Source organism: Epinephelus fuscoguttatus, linkage group LG21 (genome assembly GCF_011397635.1).
Source record: "Epinephelus fuscoguttatus linkage group LG21, E.fuscoguttatus.final_Chr_v1".
In the NCBI taxonomy this organism is placed as follows: domain Eukaryota; kingdom Metazoa; phylum Chordata; class Actinopteri; order Perciformes; family Serranidae; genus Epinephelus; species Epinephelus fuscoguttatus.
This window is the reverse complement of record NC_064772.1, coordinates 13189502-13207918: the sequence shown is the minus strand read 5'-3', so window position 1 is coordinate 13207918 and position 18417 is coordinate 13189502. Positions and strand designations below refer to the sequence as shown.

General features: G+C 40.5%; 1 protein-coding gene across 2 annotated transcripts in view; it reads right to left on the bottom strand.

The window, feature by feature from the left end:
* Positions 1–18417, bottom strand: part of gpr158a (G protein-coupled receptor 158a) — a 106174-nt gene that overhangs the window by 85861 nt on the left and 1896 nt on the right. The gene's annotated exons all lie outside the window — the stretch shown is intronic.

Sequence of the window (18417 nt, the reverse complement as noted above, 5' to 3'; positions counted from 1 at the left end):
AACCCACTACAGCAGCAGCTACAACCCATACAGTCTGTGTTTTGGTGAAATTGGTGAAGGTGAAGATGGGTGTAAGACAAAGGTGTCAAATAAAGATTAGATTCAGTGTGACTTACACTTTCTGAGGACATCATTGCAATGAACATCCACTACAAATAAATGTTAATAAATCATAGAAATCGTAAGTCATCCAGTGATAGTTGTCTGTATCCATGGATACACAAACAGGAGCTGCTAATTAAGTTAATTCAACATGGTTTTTACGGTGCCAATTTCACAACATGTAAACAAATATACAAAAAAAATGGGGCTCAAGTTGGAGCCCACAGCTGACTGACTCCATGACAACATTACACTTCCTGTTTATACTGCCCCCAAGAGGATGGGGGCAGTGTCACACTTGAAAAACCCTTGTTCTGAACTATTCATGTACACTAATGTAATTTATTAATTTAATTATTTTCAAACCACACATGTAACATAATAGGCTATAATGCAAATTTTGAAAAGGATATGTATTGGTAAGGAACTGTTTAAACTGTAAAACAAATGTGCTTTTTGGAAAACAGAAAGAAAATGTGTCCACATCTTAATCTCCTCTCTTCCTGCTCAGCTGAAACTCAGCCTGACAGGGAGACGATAAACTGCCGATAGATCACTTAACACAACAAAACACTCAGCAACGGTAGCTTGGAAAGGCTTGAGTCTTTGTTCCATTTCGGCCAGCTGAGCCAGGCAGGAATTTCTAATGGGGCTGCCGAGGATTTACACTTACTTAGCTGCCTAAAGCTCTATGAAGAGAAGGTCAGCGTCTGTGATTCTGAAGGTCAGTCTCTCTGATTCTGACCGTCCTTTCACTGGCGTGGCATATGTCTTTTCTACCTGACAGCTGCAGCACACAAGACAAACCAATGGCCGAATACAGCACATATGGGTATACGAGAAAAACAAGCAAGTATACACTAGATCCCTGTTTTATTCAGTTTGTTAAATACACTTCTCAGACATATGCAGTTCAGCAAGAACCCCTGAACTGTCTCTTGGCGACCCCAGCCCACGTACAGGCTTTCCCTCCCAGCAGGCTTAAAAATGGAGCGCAGCCTGAGGCAAAGTGTTGTTACAAAATCCATACTGGCTTTAAACTTTGTAGAAGACATAGTCTAGAGTTATAGGCAGGATGAGTGGCATGACACCAAGATAATGTGCAAACACTACACAAGACATTTCACAGACACATGCACACAATTTGCATAAATAACTGATGCAAAAGGAGGAAAAAATGGATATTCTTAGGTAGTTTTCAACAAAAATCAACAACCATATCATCAGAGAGTTTGATCAGTATGAAAAAAATACACAACTCTCCTCCAAAGCGAACAGCTGTATCAGTGTCTGTTTAATCAGGCAAAACCTGGAGCTGCTTCACTGACAATATATCAGTGACTGACTTTGTAATAACCTTTAACTGTTTGTTTGAGCATTGACATTCACATGGGTTTTATTTTGTTAAAGGATTAACAGACAGAAAAGAGAAAAGCAAAGTGCACAGTGTACGAACTTTGGTTTTTCAATTTCTAGCCTGAGCTGTAGTGAGGATAAATGTCACCTCTGTTTCAGGGTTGATTACCCCTTTAGAGTAAATGTATAAATTTCTACCAGTGATCATTGGGTAATAAGGCTTCTGTTAGAATGCTATGATTTGTATTATTAACGCATTTTGCCCCCGGTGCCACTTTGTTAAAGAGCCCTCTGTGTTCTCAGCAAGATTTTAATTGAGGACAATGTTACCTGTGATATGTTCTTAAATGAACAGCACTCATACTACTCTTCTGGCAGTTTTGATGAATGAGTAAGAGGATTTTGTACACAAAACACATGTACTGTACAATAGCTGTTAAGGGCTTGGTATGGGAAAGGTACAATCCTATGGATTTTTTTTTTAATCCTATTACTGAATAGAGCTATCTGTACACTTGTATGTCCACCGGCCAAATGGCTTGTGAATATTCAGATTTTACCAGCAATGCAATTGACTCTTAACAAAGTCTCGACCCCAGACGAGCATCAGGCCGGCTCAGACCATGGTCTGAGAACAACACAGCTGTGCTCCATTGACTCTAATGCAGTTGTCTCAGATTGGTTTTGTGGATTTGGAGCTAAATCTTGTGCATGGAGCATGTCGTGTATTAATGATACTCATTACGTGGAGAGGTTGGAAAAAGATATACGTTTCTTCTCTGTTCCAAAACCAAAATCAAACCCTGAAAAGTGTAGGGTTAGCTAGCTAGCTACTGAGGATATGGCCTTCTGAATGTAAACTTTTTAATGATTATAACAGTGAAAAAAAGACCGACCCTGCTGTACAGGAACCAGTGAAGGGAAGCAGGGAAACTTTGCTGATATTCAACCAGCTGTGTGTCATCACAGTGTGTGCAGATAAACAATGTTCATCTGCACACACTGTGATGACACAGTGTGTGCAGATGAACATTGTTTGACTCCCCAATGAATGGTTATTTTGTACTCAGCTTGTAAAGTAGTGATGCAAAGAGCAAAATACAAGACAAAAACATGCCATAATGTGTGGTATGAGAAAGAAAAAGTTTTACTAGAGCTATTAAACATGTTACGATCTGCTGTCTATATTCCCTTTAATTATTGTGTAAATGGTCTTTTTTCGAGAGGAAAATAATCTTAAAAAAATCTAAACTATTTATCTCAACGACTGCATACCAAGTCAACACAAATCTCAAAACTCTGTCTCCATAACTTGCACCAAAATACAAAGTTCCTTCAAGGAAACTGTCTAGGAAATTATTAGGAGGTGGATTTGTAAACCCAATCTGGATCTGACTTGACCCCAAAGTCCGGTCTGTCCCCAAGTCCACTTGAAAAGGTGGTTAGGGTTAGCTATTTAACGTAACCAGAGTTTTTCACCGGTTATGAAACAGTCTCCTGCAGCCGTAGCTCCAGCAGGAGGAGGAAGCAGTGTGTGTCTGTGGTGCCCTTTTCTACACTTCAGCACAACAAAAATGTCACGTAGATGATGATGATGCAAGTGTACTCAGGTAAGGAACAATGTTACTAATGTGAAAGCAGAGCATCGGAGTAGTGGAGAGGGGAGGCAATCATACTCGGGCACTGTATGAATCAGTCATACCATGTATGAAAAATGCCCTAGAAATGGCAAAGAACTTTGCAGTTAGCATGACCAGCGATAGCAGCCATAACTGAAAACGCCATGAAAAATGCCCTAACAGCACCAACTCAAACCTCATCAACAGAAAAAGGTGCTTATTGACTGACACCAGATTAATTTACATACTGAATTTTGAATTCTTATCTAGAATATTCCATCTTTTTTCTCAGGTTGAGAAATGTAAATGCCAGGATTATATCCTAAGTGTTAGAAAAAAATTCAACAAAAAGACAATGCAGATATTAGCTGGGACACCGAGGCATGTTAACACCTTGTCCCATCTACTGCTCAGTTTTGGTTTCCATAGTAACGCCCCAGTCAAAGCATCCTCTTGTGGTAACTTAGCTAAACATCACACAAAGGCAGAAAGTGGCAGAGGGTGTTGTCAGTGTCGCTTTATCACTTTGGGGAAGAAAGAGTTCCAGTTTTCTGTAATTACAGAAGAGATGGCAGAAAGCACCAAAAACTGTGACTGTGACAAACACTTAAAACTCACTACTGATCTATATTAGGCCTTTTTAACAGCGCACATTTTGACACGTCACAGCAAAAAAAAAACAACACACAGGTGTGTAATAACAGTAATCACATTGCTCTGGTTGGCATGGTGTAGTGGGATACTGAAATAGACCGGAGGTGTAATTAGTGTTGCTGGTTACACCTCACCTGTGCTTTCTCTGCTGTGACAGGTCAACGGTTTGTTCCACAGTCTTGTATCTTTTTATAATAAAATGGAAAACACTTGTTTCTGATTGGCTGCCAGATATCTGTCAAAACTGCATTAAAAGACAGTGTAAAAACTGTAAAGTTTGACCTTGGAAATGTACATTAAAATCCAAGTAATTCATAGCAGCAGTGCTATGGCTTTGCGTCATATTACCAGCTAATGCTCACTAGTGAAACAGACCTAAACATGGCTTAAACTGACTACAAACTTGGATGACAATTTTTAACACAGCTTATTTTTTGGCATGGTCATGATATAAGCACTACAATAATAGACTCTGAGGGGTTCTGATACACACAATGACAAATAATAACTCCTAAAGACCTAAACTTCTTATGAAATGAATGTAAAATAAACCAGTAAATGAGCAGTATTCAAATTCTGCTGCCCTCCAACACACCTGTTACACATTAAGGTGTGCAGCGTTTTTACAGCATTCTTCAGTCTCCATTGTTTTCATATATCAGCAGCACACCTCTGAATGTATTATCATAGACAAAAACTCCCTATTTGTGGTAATTTAAAGGTCTCGCATGTGGGATATAGTGGCATCTGTTGGTGAGCTTGCAGATTGCAACTAACTGAGACTTCTATCGTGTGTGTGAAGCGTGCAGAGGAACTGACTGACACGTGCTGGGCTACTGTAGAATAACATGGCAGACCTCGTGGAAGTGGACCTGCTTGGTATGTAGATATAAAAAGTTCATTCTAAGGTAAGAAAAACAAAACAGTTCTTATTTTCAGGTGATTACAAGCTAATGAAAACACAGTTATGAATGTTAGATACTAGGCCTATTTTTCCTCAAATCCTACAAACTGGCCTTTACTTTAACGCGTATTTATTTAGCAAGTGCAAATTTTGACCATAAACTAACTGACACACAGTCTGAGGCGTATAGGGCCTTTGAAGGTCTGTAGGTTAAAGTATTAAGGCCCGAACATACTCGGGCAGAACATATGCGGAACGGACTCCGCGAGGAACCGCAGTCATTCGGGCTTCCATAGTTGAGCGCACTTCCGTGTTCTAGTTTCCTGTAAAAATGTCCGTGAAAAATACCCGCGATGTGAAAAATACATGCCGAGCAGTCACTGGTGCGCGGAGCGGAGTCCGCGCGGTTGTAAAATCTGAGCTCTGCGCGCACAGGGCTTGCGGATGTCTGCTTTGAGTCCGCGCGGACCTCTGCGGAGTCCGTTCCACGTACGCTCCGCCCGAGTATGTTTGGGCATTTAGGCTACAACATTTTTAGCAAGATAAATAAAAGCTCCATGGTGAATACAATGCAAAAACCATACATCTAATATGTGGATCACAAATGTGAACCATTATATATAAATGTATCTATTGTGAGCTCCACAGCTCATAGCCGATCATTGCTTGTTTGGTCAGCAAATGTAGCCACTAACAGCGCTGACATCTCACCATGTCAAACAAATGCAAATTCCCAATAGTTGAGACCATATACATGCATCCATCCACAAACATACAACTTCACACTTAACCTTCATGCCAAATTTCAGCCTCCCAAGGCAAAAGTTGTAGCCATGAAAGGGAATTTTTTTGTGGACTAGCCAACCAACTGGCTTAAAAATGGCTTCAATTCTTTTTAAATATTGACAATGTAGCAATAAAAACATCTCAATACCTATCAATAATTTAGCCATTACATCATTACATTACATCATCAAGAGGCAACCTCCAGGGCAGAAAATGAAGATAAAGTTAAGTGCCAAAAACTGCAGTTCTTGGAATGGCCACTTGAGGCTGGCGACAGAAGCAGGTCCCTCCGCAAAGACCCCAATATGGCCAACTTTACAGCAACAATAAACATGTTTATGACTGGTACAAAAACAGTTTTGGTTCCTACAGCCAATTCCCCTGTTCATGACAACTGTACAGAGGGTTGAATGTTTAATTCCCCCATTATGTTACCAAGGCTTAAAGTTACAAATAATTAAGGGACTGCCCGCTTTAAGTCAGCCTGTCTTGCAGACAGCGCTCTTGGGTTCTCACTATGATCTGACCCTTGCTACTCCACAGCTCCAGCCTCTGGTCCAGATATGGTCACCTCTGGCTCAAAAAAACTAAGATGGCGATGGCCTATATGTCACATTCAAGGCTTCAAAATGGGAGTCCACAAACCATTGGGTGACATCACAGTGGCTACATCCATTACTTTTATACGGTCTATGCATAACATACAATTATTGACATCACTGAGAGGCCAGAATTCTGTCTGTCCATTTAGTGTTCTCTTTCTTAGGCATACACACACACACACACACACACACACACACACACACCCACACACTTATGAATACTGCTGGTGTGGCATGTTCTCCAGGTGTATAGGAGCTGGTTTACTAAAACCAGCTCCCAGTGGACACAAAGCGAGTACACTGCTCACGTTGCCTGTACTTATGTTATTAATAACTGCTGCTCCGGTCCTGCCTTGGGGCAAACTGACCTCACTTTTTTCTCGCTGCACTGCTGGTTGTTTTGCTGAGAAATTACCTCCGTTTCAATTCTCCTGTATGTAATAAGGGTAGGAGAGAGTTCACTGAAACGCACACAGCACAAGAACAGGATGTAGGATTCATCAAAATGTCTTTTTCACTGGCAGCTCAAGTACTACCATTTGCTTGGGTTTTGCTTATAAAATTGAGAGCCTATACAAAGAATAAAATAGCCCGTTTTCTCCTTTTTTCCTCCACAATCGCCTCCTTTTTCTCCTCCAACTCTCCAGGCAATCTTTAGCATCCCAGCCAAAGTGGACATATGGTGTATTAAATAGCTTGTGAAAAAAATTGTGGAGCTGGGTCTAAAACAGAAACAGCAACTAAAGATGCATTCAGCACAAAGAACGTTTTAAACTGAGAGTGGCTATGAAAAATGTGAAGCAAAAGCATCATGGTGGCCATCAAGGCCCTCAGGCATAAAGACGGGATTATCACAGAGAGCAGGAGATAGTGGTGCCCCAGGATTCAGAGTGCCCTCTCCTTTCATCCTCCATTCTTTGTGGGTCTAAAGGCCAGGCCAGTAAAGAGAGGAGCATCCCACCAGCAGGGGCTCTGGTCTTTTCTGACAGACCAGTCAGACTGTTCTAATGTTAGCCCCAGCATTATGAAGTTGACCGTAGATACAGTATATCTGGGTAATTGCCTATGGGCTTAAAAAAGGACATTCACCAAAACATTCTTGCAATGAGGGTCTTCATGTGCCCTCTGTTACAAGTCAGTCTTTGATGTATTCATGAATGAATACTGAATGTCAGGCCTATATGCTTTGAGCTGTATGTCTCTATTCAGGCCCAGAAAATGGTCTCTGAGATTGATTTGCCCATTTAGCCACTCTGTACAGAGCAGGAGGCTGTGGTTAAGTCTGCATTTCAAGTAATCGCTGCACAGAAGAGACACATTCATATTATATTAGACATATTCATATTCATTTTGGTCATAGTTAATTTCATAATAAATCCATTGGCACGGAGATGTGGTAAAACAAGTGCAGTGAACGGATTAAGACTAATACCAGCTCAAGCGCTGCATGAGAATCTATTCTATTAACAGCTATTATTAGCTATCTCTCAGTGGAGACTACAGAGTGATAACATGAGGCTGATATGAGCAATGTAGCTAATCGTTTTTAGTGCTTTCCATATGCAATATCATTTACATAAACCTTTTTTTTTTTTTCAAATACAAGCATTAAATGTTCCAACCTGGCGTGGTTGTGCACATCCCTGCACAAAACTGTGACTCTTTTACTTTAAAAACAGATGCATTTTTTTTAGTGAATACTTATATAGTAAATAGTTTTGCTGTTATTAAGTCAATTAACGTTTAAGTCAATTAACATTTTGCACAAAATGTGCTGGCTAGTAATGTACTAACAGGTCTGCTTGTCTGATGTCTTAGCAAGACTTTGACAAGATGGCTGCTTAGCATAGGAGCTAAACTCACACTGAGCTGCTAGCCAACAACAAACCAGGAGAAATACACTTTTCTCATACTATAAAGCACTGTAGCAATGATGTATTTAAAGGTCAGCTTGTTTGTTGTCTTACCTAGAGTTTGACTTAAGGCCGGTATCATTTTTGTTTCTGTGGGCTAAGTGGACAAACTGGTCCAAGATGTGTTAGCTAAGCATAGATGCTACAGGTTAGCTGAGGCTGCTAGCCACCAGCAAACAAGGAGTAATGCACTTTTCTAATGCTAAAAAGTACTGTGCCAGTGATGTACTTAAATGTCAGCGTATTTGTTGTCTTACCAAAAGTTGACAGAGGGCCAGTATAAATTTAGTCTGGGTGGAAAGAGACTGGTCCAAGGTGCGTTAGCTTAGCAGAGATGCTAACGGCAGCTAGCTGGTGCAAAATAAGGAGGAATTCGCCTGTCTAGTAGCTGAAAGGTTGTCTACACATTTTCTTTTCTTAGCTGCTAGCTAGACGCTGCTAACTTTACATTTAGAAATATAAGATAAAGTTAGGATAGCTGTTGTTGTCCAGTAAATCCATCCAAACTGTGGGCAGTGTTGCCAGATTTCACAGACAAAAAGTAGTTTTAGCCCAATCAGAGGCTAGAGTACATCCAATCATATGAAAAACAAAATAAATAGCCTAGTATATTTGTGTGTTCAAAAATGTTTGTAACTAATTATACTAATAAATAATAGGAGAAATAAAATAGTATTTTAGATAAAATTACATTAAACATAAAAAGTTTTCACTCATATGAATAGAAGCGTTTCCACGTTGTTTATAACAGAATAATAGTGGAAAATTTCAAATTACTTGTAATAAACTGGAACCATGTTTGGTTTTGACAGTCATCAGTTAGGCTATTGACTATTGCCAGTGGAGACACTGTGACACTGTGCCATGTAAATCTCAAGCATATTACTCATGTGAGATTCACTGGAATAAAGTCTAACTTTTCGTCCAAATGATTCAAAAAGAAGCCCAAATATCACAATCTGACCGTAGGCTGACTGCACGTCAATCTTTTATTGTGACACATATTTAATATAGAAGATCTGACATTTGATGGCTTTATCTTTGTAGCACATTTCATGCAAAGATGCTGACCACAGTACTTTAAAAAAAAAAAAAGTCAGATGAAATAGCTAGCTGTATTGAAAAAACAAAAACAAAAAACAAAACAAACAAACAAAAACAGTTAATAATATTAGAATAAATAATATCGGTATTATAAATAATATCACTGTGAATTAAGGACAACTTATGGACATAAAAACTGATACAGAATCGTATGCAAAAAAATATTTTAAGACTAATTGTTTACTGGGCAGTTTTTAATGTAAATGTCATAGGAGTGTTTTTTATATCTTGCCTATATTTGCACCAAAATGAAGAGCATCTGGATGTTTCCTCCGAAGCAAAAGAAATAAGCTCTGACGTCTCCAGCTACATCAACTGTCTGCAGATAAATCAAGAATATAAAGGAGAGGAGAACATGGAAGACTGGCACAAGCTTCAATATTATCTTTTAGCTTGTCCATGTAGCCAGGAGTCTTGCACGCCCAGATGAACTTGCATGCACATTTCTCCTGGCCCAGTGTCTTGACAAGAACACATTGCTGTCCTTTTTAGAAGGGCACAGTTCATGCATTATGTCGTGGAACAATCACAATGCAAGAACTGTGCGGCCTTCCCAAGGAAAATGTCTCTTATGTGATGGAAATGCATTAAGCTGACAGGACGAGCAGAAGCTAATGTGAGTGTAGCCGCTGGGCAGGATGCTGCTTGTCTACCAGCGTTTCAGTGCAACCTGGGTCATTTTATTGAGTTCTGTCACTGGTAATCAAAAAAAGACACAGCGCCTGTGGCGAAGCAGCTGTCACAGAAAGCGAATAAAGACTTGTTTTTTTATTATTTTTTTGAAAGCTGGCACTTCTGGACTCTTGACACTCTTGTCATTAAAAGCACTCCTCTGAAGACCAGACACCAAGTTGGAAGATCACTCAATAATTTGAGCTGCTGACAAAGGAAAGCTGACAGTTGTGAGGAGGGCATAAGCTGATTGATAGTCTGACTGTAAATGGTGACAAACTATATCTAAAGAAAGAGTTTAATTCTGGAAAAAGAAAAAAACCTAAAGCACAATTTTGAACAAATAGCACTTTCCCTTGGTGTTTCCACCAATATCATTCTGTAATGTTCTTAAAATTGGTGACTTCATCTTTCAATTCATGCAACAAACAATATTAAATTATCCAACGTTATTCTGACACTTTGCAAATTTAAATTACATTCAAATTACTTTTCCATTTTGCAATATTGCAGACAGCTGCAGGGTAAAAAAGGACAAGATGAAACTGTTACAATCACTCTGTGGAAATATTATAACAAGATACACTAACTGACAAAAGGACAAAGGGATATCTGCCAGATTACAACACTTTTTATGTATTCAGATGTCTGTAAGCTGCAAAATGCCTTTTAACTTGTCTATTTTCCTTATGTGCTTGTCCTCCTTTATAATTGTTATATATTTATTGTGAGTCAGTAACTAAAAATATGCATGAAAGGACGACGTTTAACCAACCCAATGGCCAGAATAAATGTTGAAATGTATGTTTCTGCAAACCGCAGATATGTCACATCTGTATGTTATTATCAAGCAGATTAATTAAAACCATACCTACCTCTTTATGTTTCAGTAACACTGTGGTTAACATGTTGTCATGTTTAGGCACTAAAACCATTTGATCATGGTGAGTAAAAGCTCAGGATTTGGCTTAAAATACCTCCATTTGGTGGCACTATCTCAGCAGGAAATGCAGCAATTTCTCAGCAAAAAACAACCACTTTTTGAGGAACTATTACGGCAGGAAATGCAGCGATGTCTCTGTAAAAAACAACTGTTTTTCATGGCATTATACCAACAGGAAATGAAGTGCTGTCTTTTTAAAACAACCGTTTTTCATGCCACTATCCCAGCAATGTCTCTGCAAGGAACAACTGCTTTTCATGGCACTATCCGTGCAGGAAAAAAGAGATGTCTTGGTTAAAAACTTTTCATGCCACTCTGCCAACTGGAAAAACATTGACAGGTTGCTAAAAAATACCCACGTCTGTTAGCTAAACAGCCGCTGGAAATGCAGCAATAACTCAGTAGAACACAACTAGTTTTGTTGTCTGTTGGTCTTGAAAGGTGGAGGTATGAAATGTTGGTATGATACGTATGAAATGTACAAATGTTTGTGGTTTGCAGAAATGTACAGTGCCAACATTTTCTACTGGTGACTGGGCTGTGTTTAAAAGGAAGCTTCTAGTATTTTTGACGACACCTTTTGTCCACAAATGCACAAAACTTGAAAAAAGCTTAATTCCTTTTCCATATTTTGCAACTGCAAACTTTTCCAGCGCAACAAACCACTCTGTTGTCCACCCTGAGGCCTCCAGATTAGTAGTACAGTAACAACATTACAGATTTATAATCCTTTGAGAGGAATAACATCACCATAATAGCATCAAAATCACTGAGATTATTCCCATCATTAGCAGTATTATTAGGAATACAATATCTCTTTACAGAAAGCCAAAGAGGCTGGTATTTGGATTTTCTGTAGCAATGACATTTACTGGCTGAGGGCATGGTATTGACAGGCAGCCTTACTAAGCAGCGGAGTCCCAGTGACGTCAGCAGTGGAAGAAGCGGCACCTTAGGGATCTTTAACCCCCGTTTGCTTTAGGTTGCACTCAGTGGAAAGTCTTCAAGGTTAGACTCATTCCAGGTGCACTTATGATTTCAACATTCTTACATCTTTATTGGGCAAGAAAGCTTCCTGCTCTTAAATACACTCTTAGAAATAAAGACTCTAAAAGGGATCTTCCTGGAGGGCTGAGGTTCTTCCCAGAACCATCGGCCTCTGAAAAGCCTTTTTTAGAAGACAGGGTTCTTCAAGCATTCTTTGTAAGACTAAGAACCCTTTTCATCCAAACAGCTCTTCAAGGATGGTTTAAGGCATTGGTGTTAAAGGCCCACCCCCATAAATGTGATTGTGAACCATGATTATTGTGGGTTGTGCTGGACCACATCACCCTGGCCCTTCAGAAGCGTCATGAAGCCAGAGACTGATGGACGTGATTCTATTGGCCCTAGGGTAATATGTTAATCTAAAACCATGAGTAATGGGAGAGAGATCTACAGGGGAATGTAGTCAATTACTATTTTTAGACCCCCTTGGTGGGGTTTTGGAATACAGAAGGAGTCTCAGTAGAACCCCCTATAGGTAGATTCATGTTAGCATTCTTAGTAGGTTTAAAGGTTCTGGATAGGACCCCAAGAGAGATTTCTGGGTTTAACCACTACACTATAGAGGGGTTCTCTGCAGCAACTCTCACATATCCCTTTTCCACCAAATTAACTCTGGTTCTTGAACTGGTTCTGTACAGAATGCTTGGAACCAGCCTATGTTTCCATCAGTAGGTACTGCGATTACATATATTGCTATATATTGCAATGTATTACCTTTTTTTTTCAAACACAAATTATGTCGTCAAAGCAAACTTTGTCAGCATCTGTTTTATCGATCTCAGTCTGTTCATCTCACTTCATTTTTATTGCAGCAAAATGTATCTAGCAGAGTATAGCTATTGATGTTATTATTCTAATAAGCTGCCAGAAGGTTAATTTGCATTTGTAATATTAGTAATTTAAATAATATTTAAATCGGCATTCCTCTATCAATACAATAGTGCCATGCTAAAATATCCCAATGTTATGCTGTTGTTTTGATTTCTTTTCCCCAACCCCTAGTAGCAAGATGGCAGATCGCACTGATCATCTGCAAACATCTGTTCTATTAATACAGATATTTGCTTTTTTGCCACTGTGTGATCTTATTTTGGTGGATAATTTAACTTTATTGTTACCTTCTTCATCCTTTCGTTCCAACCTGTAAAATATGACTTGCCCACTGATGTTGTCACAGTTCGTACTTCATGTTTAAAAACGAATTCCTATTTTATGGTTCCAGCTGGGGTCCAACTTTTCAGGTTCCATACCAATTTATTTTTGGTCAAAATACTCTGAGGGTTCCAAATTTGGTGCGGGAACCAGAGCAGAACCTGTTCCATGTTGGTGGAGAAGGGATGACAGGGAGTTCTATGGGGAATATTTGACAAATGGTTATATACACAACCCTTTATGTTGAGTACTTGGTAGGACCTTTGAAAGGGTTCCAGTTGGAACGTTTATAAAAGGTTTTACGAGGAACCAAAAGGGTTCTCCTATGGGGACCAACCAAGGAATCCTATATGGTTTTACTTAGCATCTTAATTTCTACGACTGACTTAGCTGCGAGTGTCTAATAATTTTCCTCTTGGATGCAGATTTTTTTCTCCTGCTCTCTTTCATCTCATCACATATTATGGTGTTTGGCCTCGGGAATTGTGGGGTTTCCTTCCCATTTGTTGGTGGATGGTGTCCATCTAAGCAGATGCTGCCGGCTCCTCCTGGAGCTTGAGGCCTCCCACTCTGTTAGACGGCTGGGCGTCCCACAGCAGCCAGGCTGTCCAGACTTTAGCTGCTTGTACAGCAAAATGGGGCGCTAAGCCAAGCGTAAATGAAGACCATCCTGCCATCTAATTAGAACCTATTTGGCCTTTGGAGAAATATGTGGCAATAAAGATATATTTCTTTACAGTTTGGTTTTACTTTGTAGATAGTTTTGACTAGTTTGCCTGATTATACTGCTGCTGCCTGAGCTTCAGCCTCAAAGCAATTAAGGTCTGTGCTGTGAAAGGTGAATTTGAAGTACAGTGTGTCCTCACCTAACACATACACCACCTCCTCCTCTTCCTTGCTGCGTATTCCCACTTTGTGTGTTTGCTGAAACTAGTTTTTGAATTTGTGTGTCTGTGTAGTTACAAGTTTGCATCTGAAGTCAGAGTGATCTGCCAATTAGGACGCTTCGTATCATCCTGAAGAATGTCTCAGCCTCCGACAATGGCATGCACACACACTCCGATACACACACTGCACGCTTGAAAACAGCCAGCCCTCTCTGTGTGGTCTAAGCTGCCTCCCCTGTGCCTCGAGTGCAGCTGAAGAGACAGACGGAGAGAGAAGAGATGAAGTGTGAGAGGTGCGATTTCTTACACCTTCACGGAAACAACAGGTCGATCTATCACAAACACATGTCCACACACTCCAGCTCTAACAAGTCGCATTAGTTGTTTAGCACCTGCGCGTTCAACAAACAAATGGGAAAAAGAAAAAAAAACTGCTTTAAATCTGTGTTTACTTCCATGTGCTAAATGCATGAAAACAAGTCACCTTGCCTCTCGCAACATCATCACACCAAACAGGAAGTGACTGAAGCATTAAAAGGCTGGAATCAAGATGGCCTTGCAGTGTTGTTGTTCTACATCTTTCATTATTAATTCATTGTTGTATTGATTGTGTATTCATCTGGAGGGGAAGCGGAGGAGAGCCGATGTCTGAGGCAGCTATATTATCCCTTCCTCTCCTGTTTCTTATCTGGCAGGGTGCTGCTGAGGCAGAGGGAGGATGGAGAATGAGCTGCCTGCCACTTTGATATGAGCGTCTGAAAGATGGCTGTTAGGGAACAAACTAAGAGAGGGAAGATGCATGGCAAAAAGGACATGACAAAGGTGAAATTTTTGTGGGCTGAAATATTCTGCTATTTACTCTGTGAGACAATATAATGAGGAAGCCTGACTGACTAACTAAGCATAAGTGAGTAAGCATCATTGGAATTGCAGAGCCATACATAGAGCTATGACTAGCAAGGTTTTTAAGGCGTTTTGTGGGCGACATGGCAACATAACTGCATGGCAATCTACTCTGATGAATGGCCATTCAAAGAACAACATGCTTTTGGTTGTTGAATTTTGTAAAAATGTGTAAAATTTGCACAGAGGATCAATCTGAAAGATAGAGATGACATCATCACATAAGAAGGCGGAGTTTCAGTCATAAAAGAAACAGTTTGATATTTTGGGAAAGCTACCTATTTGCTGTCCCACAGAGAGCTACGTTGAAAACAAACCAAGCAGTGGTGTCAGCAGCTACCGCACCGAGTTCTGGCTATTTGATTCTGTGTTAAAGTTCAGCCAAACTAAAAGTTGAGGACAGTTTAAGTTTAAGTTGCGGCCAGAGAATACAGCAGCCCATCAGTAAACAGAGTCCTATGACTCCTGTGACATGTTGACCTATGCTGCAAAAATTTCTTCCCGCCTGAAACACATGAACACGCCTCCCAGCCACAGAAAAATGTAACTACTGCAGCAAGCTGAGCTTCGTCACTGCTTGGTGTGTTTTTGGCATTGCCGAAAAAGCAATAGCACTCTAATGTCTGTACACTAAATATGAGGCAACTAGCAAATGGTTAGCTTAGCTTAGCATAAAACATAAAGCATAAACACGTCAAGTTGTGGTTGTAGGAGAGGTTATGTTACAGACTATTTCTTGGCCAGGAGCCACGACTTTCTGGAGTGCAGCACAAGCTAATTCCAAGCTAGCTGCCTCCTTCTGCTTCCAGTCTTTATGCTAAGCTAAGTTAACTGGCTGCTGATGGTAGCTAGCAGTACCAATACAAGTACCCTAAGTTTCACCTTAGGGTACTTGTACCAATACAAGTACCCTAAGGTGAAACTGATACCAATGGAGTCTTTTATTTGAAATAATCCTTTCACATTTTATGCATTTATTTTTCCAGACATGACTGGCGTGTAGTATAACCATACTTTTGAACAGGATGCTGAACTGCCAACTCCATCACAAGCACTGGTCTGACCTGACATGATCTGAGCCTTACTTGTGATATTTTGATGTGGGAGTTTGATGGGTAGGTTGAGGCAACAGAACTAGCCTACTTGGTTAAGGATTAGGGAAAGATTGTAGTTGATGGGACACAAACATCGGTCTCCTGGGTCAAAGTCCTGTGCTTGCTGAACCAGTCCGCCTAAGTGGACTTTCACACTCTTAATGGACCGTTTCTTTGCTATTCTGTTGCTGGGGTAACAGCTTTGGTCCCTGTTTACTTCCTGTCAGCTACTCCATTAACAAAAAGTCCAACAGGAAATACACTTGAACCTATTTAGAATGACTCTCAAGTTTAAAGCAGTCTACACTACATCTGTTGCTCTGAACGTCTAATAATGAATGGGTTTACATTGGAGTTGGCTGGAAGTCTGTTACATCTCATATGGATGCCAAAGGGATTATTGGGCATCTATAACTGACACTGACGGCCACTGCCCAAGCAGCATTTCTGACGCACTGGGAGTGAGACCAGGCTACCACACAGCAGACTCTATGGGTTGTAGCTGCTGTAGTGGTGGGTCAATCATGTGTCACATTGAATCAAAGAACACTTGTAGTTCAAATGCAGGTATTGTTTGGCTGGAGAAGTTTCAATACTATTTGTTACTGCGTTATTTTGCTCAATACCTTAAAGGCATCATGTAGTGATACCCAGCCCTACCATAACCATATATAATCGTCTCATTTAACTCTCCAGCTAGCTGTCTAACGGTAACAAAATCCACCCACCAGCTCCTCTAAAGCTCAAGACGATTTATCCTGCGTCTTTAACAAACTAGTCAGACTGGCTATCTCCCCTTTTTTCCCCAGTCATTATGCTAAGCTAACCGGCTGCTGGTGGTAGCTTCATATTTAGTGTACACACATGAGAGTATCAATTCTCATTTTACTCTAGGCAAGACAGTCAATACGCGTATTTCCCAAAACAATTCCTTTAAACACTTACATCGCTCTTATGTGCAGAGTAGGCTAATACTTCTCCAAGCAATCCATACGATCTATACAGTAAGGACCTCCAACTGCATTATTTACAGTAAGGTTACCAGAAGTGATGACAAAGTGTGATAATGTGACAATGTCCTTAATTTTGATCGGTGCTGCAGTCACCTTTTTCCTGTGTAGAGAAAACAATTTCATGAATGGATGTTGCTGTCCTGCTTCTTGAAGCACAGCGGGATGTTTCTCTTAGTGCACTCTCCAGGGACATTAAACAATACCAAACGCCCACGCATGTCGCACCTTCGATCTGATGGAGGAGGCCTCGAATAGAGGAGAAAATGGAAAGCAAAACGGCTCCTTTGCCCGTGGAAGAAAAGCTTCTCTGACACAATTATTTGGAAAAATCTGCAAAACAAATATGAAAGGATTTGGCTTCACACATAAACTGGAGCTCTGACTGCTCATCAGTTGAGTGTACAAGCTAATTTCCTATCAGATTGCTTCAGACTGAGACTGAAGCTGCTGTGAGAGGCTTTAGTCTGGGATCACACCAGGTAGCTGATAGCCTATTACAGTAGATCACTGCAGGTTTTGACTCATTTGCAATCTGTGCCTGCCTGTGAGCGACTCCAGTGTATCAATTAAAGATTCATCGAAGGCAGTACACACACAACTAGTGATCTGGATTAAATATTCATTGGGAAGATGTTGGTCAGGATCATATGAAGCCTTAACACTTGACAATTCCAGTGCACATCAGGACTGATGGCTTAAACATGGCACATTAACACAGGCACGCTGCAGCAGAGGTGGCTTCAGGACATGGACTGTACAAAATATCACACATATTTCAACATTTCTTCATCGGCTGATGCTGGCTGCTGTTCTTCTTTAAAAAAAAAAAAAAAAAAAAAAATTGGCTGTCTCTCATCAGGAAGGTTCTGACTCATTGCAGATTTAGCAGCCTCCTTCAAAAGAAAGGGCACACGACATTTCCTGAGTAGTAAAGCATGCAGCCGAGTGAGTTTTTGAAAAATGAATTAGGGCCTGTAGCCAGAGGTTTCCACCGCTGCTACATCCAGTAACATCCAGGGTTATTTTTAGCACCCAGCCGCCTTGTCAGACTGGAGGAGGGAAGAAAACCCCCCTGGTGTAACAAGGGGGAGGCCGGTGGGAAGCTGCGGTATGTTTGGGGAGGAGGGAGAGGCAGGTTTATGTATGCGAGGCTGGAGATGTAGTGGTGCTTTAATCCACCTGAACTCACCTTACGGTTGACATAAATCTCTCTCTCATACATATGGAGTTTTGTAACACAAGCAGGCTAAGGTAATACAGCCTTAATGAACACTTTAATCAAGGGTGTAGGTTTGGTTTTTACATTGGAGGAATACATATGAAATGGGAAGGGGGTTGGAAGGTGCACCACCAGAGAGTGTGAGCATCAAACACTTAATTTCCTGCATATCGGTGAATTTTTATGCACCACTGTTTGCATGGGTGGAAAATGAGACATATGGGCCCTTGGGCATAAATATGCAAAGGGCCCCACCACCTCTCCTACACAGGAGCAAGACAGGCAGACTTGCTGGTGGTTCTGCATCTCTTCCTAGTTATTATGCGTCTTTAAATATCTCTTTGTGGTGATTTGTGTTTTCCTTGTGGTTGTTTTGTGTGTTTTTTGCAGTGGTTTTGGTGTCTTTAAGGTAATTTTGTGTTTTATGTGGTTGTTTTGCCCATTTTT